This window comes from Dendrobates tinctorius, unplaced genomic scaffold (assembly GCF_039654945.1).
Source record: "Dendrobates tinctorius isolate UK_male_01 unplaced genomic scaffold, ASM3965494v1 ptg000432c, whole genome shotgun sequence".
In the NCBI taxonomy this organism is placed as follows: Eukaryota; Metazoa; Chordata; class Amphibia; order Anura; family Dendrobatidae; genus Dendrobates; species Dendrobates tinctorius.
Window position 1 is genome coordinate 531,338 of NW_027362095.1, and position 6,883 is coordinate 538,220.

At 46.0% G+C, this 6,883-nt stretch overlaps 1 non-coding gene across 1 annotated transcript; it reads left to right on the plus strand.

Annotated features, from left to right (window-relative positions):
• Window positions 1-1,255: 1,255 nt before the first annotated feature.
• TRNAV-CAC (transfer RNA valine (anticodon CAC)) lies at window positions 1,256-1,328 on the plus strand. Its single transcript has one exon. It is a non-coding gene; the product is annotated as a tRNA-Val (tRNA).
• The last annotated feature ends 5,555 nt before the right edge of the window (window positions 1,329-6,883 follow it).

A 6,883-nucleotide genomic window follows, 5' to 3' on the forward strand; every position in this document is an offset into this window, starting at 1 on the left:
CAGCGTTCATCTTGCAAACTAGTGCTTTTGACAATGAGTGATTGATCGTTAATGTTTGTCATGACCACAGTAAACGCTCTTGTCTGGTTACTGTAGTGTAGTGATTGTCCTGTTTGCCATCCTCCTGAAAGTTCCCTGTTTTGATCCCGGGCAGAAACATGTGGCTTTTCTTTATTTTGATCACAAACGTATATTGTTGGCTTAATTAGCCTTAGTTAGCATATTCTATTGCTGGTTTAATGAGCATTACTTTTACCAATGTGATTATTTCTACCCGTTTTTGCTTTTGGCAAGCATGTGTGTTTTTGACAGTGTCTAAGTGTTCCTAATTCAAGTAACACCTGATAGGATCAAGGTGCGAAAGCAGGCATCTAGGTGCTTTTTCTTTTTGGCTTTTGGACAAAGGCATGAGAATGTTTTGTTGAGCATGGTTTTGTTTCCCTGTTTGTTCTTTTTCTCCAATAGCCTGACAAATGAAAGGTTCCTGTGTTGCAAAATGCACTTGGTCCTGTCTTCAGACATAGAGGAAGACCTCTTGACTTTGGCTGGCTGTTTTTTTCTTTTTCAAGTTCATTTCAGCATGTTTAAACATCTTTATCTTTGCATGGAGTTTCTGAAGTGTAGTGGTTGTCACGTTCACCTCACACGCGAACGGTCCCCAGTTCAAAACTGGATAGAAGCATGACATTAGGCATTGATATTAAAGCTTTTGACGTTGAGTCTTTGTTCTCGATGGCTCGTCATGACCACAGTAACCTTCTGCAGCCGGTTTCTGTAGTGTGGTGGTTATCACGTTCGCCTAACACGTGAAAGGTCCCCAGTTCGAAACTGGGCAGAAACACGCTGTTACCATTTGGTATCCAAGCTTTTGACTTTCAGTTCTTGATCTCGATTGCTTGTTGTCACCACAGTAAGCACTTGCATCCTGTTTCTGTAGTGTAGCGGTCATGACGTTTGCCTCACACGCGAAAGGTCCCCAGTTCGAAACTGGGCAGAAACACAGCTTTTTCTCTTGGAAAACGATCTTTTTGACTTTCAGTGCTTGTTCTTTATTGCTTGCCATGACCACAGCATTTTTTGTTTGTTTGAATCGGTTGGTTTCTGTAGTGTAGCGGTTTCACGTTCGCTTTACACGCGAAAGGTCCTCAGGTCGAAACTGGGCAGAAACACGCAGTTACCCTTTGGTATCCAAGCTTTTGACTTTCAGTTCTTGATCTCGATTGCTTGTTGTCACCACAGTAAGCACTTGCATCCTGTTTCTGTAGTGTAGCGGTCATCACGTTTGCCTCACACGCGAAAGGTCCCCAGTTCGAAACTGGGCAGAAACACAGCTTTTTCTCTTGGAAAACGATCTTTTTGACTTTCAGTGCTTGTTCTTTATTGCTTGCCATGACCACAGCATTTTTTGTTTGTTTGAATCGGTTGGTTTCTGTAGTGTAGCGGTTTCACGTTCGCTTTACATGCGAAAGGTCCTCAGGTCGAAACTGGGCAGAAACACAGCGTTTCTCTTGCAAACTAGCGCTTTTGACAATGAGTGCTTGATCTTTAATGCTTGCCATGACCACAGTAAACGCTCTTGTTTGGTTACTGTAGTGTAGTGATTGTCCTGTTTGCCATCCAACTGAAAGTTCCCTGTTTTGATCCCGGGCAGAAAAATGTGGCTTTTCTTTATTTGATTCACAAACGTATATTGTTGGCTTAATTAGCCTTAGTTAGCATATTCTGTTGCTGGTTTAATGAGCATTACTTTTACCAATGTGATTATTTCTACCCGTTTTTGCTTTTGGCAAGCATGTGTGTTTTTGACAGTGTCTAAGTGTTCCTAATTCAAGAAACACCTGATAGGATCAAGGTGCGAAAGCAGGCATCTAGGTGCTTTTTCTTTTTGGCTTTTGGACAAAGGCATGAGAATGTTTTGTGGAGCATGGTTTTGTTTCCCTGTTTGTTCTTTTTCTACAATAGCCTGACAAATGAAAGGTTCCTGTGTTGCAAAATGCACTTTGTCCTGTCTTCAGACATAGAGGAAGACCTCTTGACTTTGGCTGGCTGTTTTTTTCTTTTTCAAGTTCATTTCAGCATGTTTAAACATCTTTATCTTTGCATGGAGTTTCTGAAGTGTAGTGGTTGTCACGTTCACCTCACTCGCGAACGGTCCCCAGTTCGAAACTGGATAGAAGCATGACATTAGGCGTTGAAATTAAAGCTTTTGACGTTGAGTCTTTGTTCTCGATGGCTCGTCATGACCACAGTAACCTTCCGCAGCCAGTTTCTGTAGTGTAGTGGTTATCACTAGAGTTGAGTGACTTTTGGTTTTTTAGGGTCGCGTTTCGTTTCGTGAAACCCGACTTTTCCAAAAGTCGGGTCGAGCAAGATCGTCCGATTAAAGGGAAAAGTCGGGGTCGTCCCGAAACACGAAACCCAATGTAAGTCAATGGGGAATAAAAGTCGGCAGTGAGAGGAGGACAGGAAACACACCAACAGTGCCCATTTGAATGCCAAAAACATCAATTCTTCTTACTTAAGCTTGTCAACCTTAATTAACTTCATAATATAAGTTACGCACTGAAAAATGGGTGTTATTTGGCTAAAGTTGTGGGGGGGGAGGGCTGGCTGCAGGTTTTCATGTGCCCTGGGCGAAAGAGCGCCCCTTTAACACATACCACAACTCATCATGCTCCGATACGGCAGATAAATAGCGGTATAGTACAATGAAAAATACCTCACTTTTTACATCTCATGACGAGGCCCATCTATTTCTCCATACAGAATCATTGGTCCCATATAATGTTTGAAACAGTATATGATGAGCTCCACATAATGCTACAGTATATGTTGGTCCCCATGGATGAAGCTCCACTGTCTTATGGGCCCAAATAATGCTCCAAACATAATGGGCCCCATTTCTAATGCTCTAGTGTATAATGGGCCCTGTAAATGCTGCTCCAGTGTCTGATGTCCACCTTTGGAATGTTCCAGTGTATGGTGGGCCCCATCTATCATTCTCCAGAGTATAGTGCTCCCCAAAAATTGCTGTCCCAACATTGAAAACAATCAAATAAGTCTCCTCGCTAGGGAATCCCTGTACTTGTCTGGACAGGTGCTGTAGCTTGCTTAACAGCTCGCCAGCCGTTCTCACGCCCAGTATGGATTGCACGTGATTGCACAAAGGTTAGAAAGGGTACCGTATCCCTGGATAACATGTATGGATAGCGTACACATTCAAAATATATGTCTATACAGCGTGAGGCAGGCTCAGACGGTGTTAGGCCCAGTATGGATTGCACGTCATTGCACAAAGGTTAGAAAGGGTACCGTATCCCCGGATAACATGTATGGATAGCGTACACATTCAAAATATATGTCTATACAGCATGAGGCAGGCTCAGACGGTGTTAGGCCCAGTATGGATTGCACGTCATTGCACAAAGGTTAGAAAGGGTACCGTATCCCCTGATAACATGTATGGATAGCGTACACATTCAAAATATATGTCTATACAGCATGAGGCAGGCTCAGACGGTGTTAGGCCCAGTATGGATTGCACGTCATTGCACAAAGGTTAGAAAGGGTACCGTATCCCTGGATAACATGTATGGATAGCGTACACATTCAAAGTATATGTCTATACAGCATGAGGCAGGCTCAGACGGTGATAGGCCCAGTATGGATTGCACATCATTGCACAAAGGTTAGAAAGGGTACCGTATCCCTGGATAACATGTATGGATAGCGTACACATTAAAAATATATGTCTATACAGCATGAGGCAGGCTCAGACGGTGTTAGGCCCAGTATGGATTGCACGTCATTGCACAAAGGTTAGAAAGGGTACCGTATCCCCGGATAACATGTATGGATAGCGTACACATTCAAAATATATGTCTATACAGCATGAGGCAGGCTCAGACGGTGTTAGGCCCAGTATGGATTGCACGTCATTGCACAAAGGTTAGAAAGGGTACCGTATCCCCGGATAACATGTATGGATAGCGTACACATTCAAAATATATGTCTATACAGCATGAGGCAGGCTCAGACGGTGTTAGGCCCAGTATGGATTGCACGTCATTGCACAAAGGTTAGAAAGGGTACCGTATCCCCGGATAACATGCATGGATAGCGTACACATTAAAAATATATGTCTATACAGCATGAGGCAGGCTCAGACGGTGTTAGGCCCAGTATGGATTGCACGTCATTGCACAAAGGTTAGAAAGGGTACCGTATCCCCGGATAACATGTATGGATAGCGTACACATTCAAAATATATGTCTATACAGCATGAGGCAGGCTCAGACGGTGTTAGGCCCAGTATGGATTGCACGTCATTGCACAAAGGTTAGAAAGGGTACCGTATCCCCGGATAACATGTATGGATAGCGTACACATTCAAAATATATGTCTATACAGCATGAGGCAGGCTCAGACGTTGTTAGGCCCAGTATGGATTGCACGTCATTGCACAAAGGTTAGAAAGGGTACCGTATCCCCGGATAACATGTATGGATAGCGTACACATTCAAAATATATGTCTATACAGCATGAGGCAGGCTCAGACGGTGTTAGGCCCAGTATGGATTGCACGTCATTGCACAAAGGTTAGAAAGGGTACCGTATCCCCGGATAACATGTATGGATAGCGTACACATTCAAAATATATGTCTATACAGCATGAGGCAGGCTCAGACGGTGTTAGGCCCAGTATGGATTGCACGTCATTGCACAAAGGTTAGAAAGGGTACCGTATCCCCGGATAACATGTATGGATAGCGTACACATTCAAAATATATGTCTATACAGCATGAGGCAGGCTCAGACGTTGTTAGGCCCAGTATGGATTGCACGTCATTGCACAAAGGTTAGAAAGGGTACCGTATCCCCGGATAACATGTATGGATAGCGTACACATTCAAAATATATGTCTATACAGCATGAGGCAGGCTCAGACGGTGTTAGGCCCAGTATGGATTGCACGTCATTGCACAAAGGTTAGAAAGGGTACCGTATCCCTGGATAACATGTATGGATAGCATACACATTCAAAATATATGTCTCAGGAGGCAGGCTCAGACGGTGTCAGGCACAGTATGGATTTGACGGCACAGATTACACAGCGGAGGAGCAGGGAGAGGTAAAGATTGCAAATGCTGTGGCCCTGCCCAAGCAAGGGGGGCCCACTCTTGGGCATCGGTACTGGCACTGGGCCCCTCATAGTACAGCGGTGTGTCTGACGGCGGGTGTGCACCACCACCGTCAGAGACACTTGATTGCACTATGAGGGACCCTGTGCCAGTGCCCGCGCCCAAGAGTCGGCCTACCCACCTGTCCAGGGCAACGGCACTCGCACGGTGTCGTACGCTAGGTGGTTACCCCGGCCATGAGGGGGAGGCAGCACAGTTAGGGAGTTTTAGAAAGTGGCATATGTTGATGTTGGACATTCAGCTGATGCAAAAGGCGAAATAGGTGAAGTACCAGGAAGAGGTGGACCAAAGCAAGCCATTTTTCTGTCACCCTATGTGTCATCAGGGGAAGGTGGGACAAAATCCTTGGAAACCCATGCGTGGTTCATTTTAATGAAGGTTAGATCATCCACATTTTGGGTTGACAGACGGGTCTTTTTTTCTGTCAGGATTGATCCAGCTGCACTGAAGACTCTTTCCGATAGCACACTTGCAGCTTGGCAAGCGAGCTCCTGTAAGGCATATTGGGCCAATTCAGGCCAGGTGTCCAGTTTAGCGGCCCAATAGTCAAAGGGGAATGACCTGTGTGGGAGAACATCAATATGGGAGGAAAAGTAGTTTGTAACCATAGTTGACAACTGCTGTCTCCTGTCACTTTCCATCGATGCAGTATTACCAGTTGTGTGAGCGGTATTTGAAAAATCAGTCCACAACATTGTCATGAAACCCCTGTCTCCAACGCCACTTCTGCTGTGTGCACCACGAACACCTCTGCCAAGCTGCCCCCGGCCCGTACGGCTCATGTGAGAACCATCACCGCTGCTGTGTGCTGGGAATGCCTCAAGCAACCGATTTACCAGAGTTGCTTGTTTATTAGCCAATATTAGGTCAAGGTTCTCCTGTGGCATGATGTTTTGTAATTTGCCTTTATAGCGTGGATCCAGGATGCTGGCCAACCAGTAATCGTCATCGTTCATCATTTTGGCAATGCGGGGGTCCCTTTTTAGGATCCGCAAGGCATAATCTGACATGTGGGCCAATGTTCCCGGTGTCAATGATGCACTGCGAGTGCTGGGTGGAGGAGCACTTTCTGGCAAATCCACATCCCTCCAGTCACGCACAAACCCTGTACCAGACCTTGCCACGCCAACATTTTCACTTGCCCCACGAGATGCATCCTCCTCCCCTAAGTAATCATCCCCATCATCCTCCTCCTCCTCCTCCTCCTCTTCTTCCTCCACCTCGCCCAGGAGAGGTCCCTGAGCAGACAATGGCTGAATGTCATCAAGGATTCCCTCCTCCTCTTCCTCCTCATCAACATTGGCTGCAGACGCCTGCTCCTTAAGGTGCGTCAAAGTTTGCATGAGCAGACGTATAAGTGGGATGCTCATGCTTAGGATGGCGTCGTCTGCGCTTACCAGCCATGTGCATTCCTCAAAACACTGAAGGACTTTACAAAGGTCTTTCAGCTTCGACCACTGCACGCCTGTCAACTCCATGTCTGCTCTCAAAGTGCCTGGCCGTGTATCCTCCCACAAATGCATTATGGCCTGCCTCTGCTCGCACAGCCGCTCCACCATGTGCAGGGTGGAGTTCCACCTTGTTGCAATGTCGATAATGAGGCAGTGGTTGGGAAGGTGGAGCAATCGCTGCAGCTTCTGCATGCGAACGGAGTGTACAGGCGACCGGCGGATGTGCGCGCA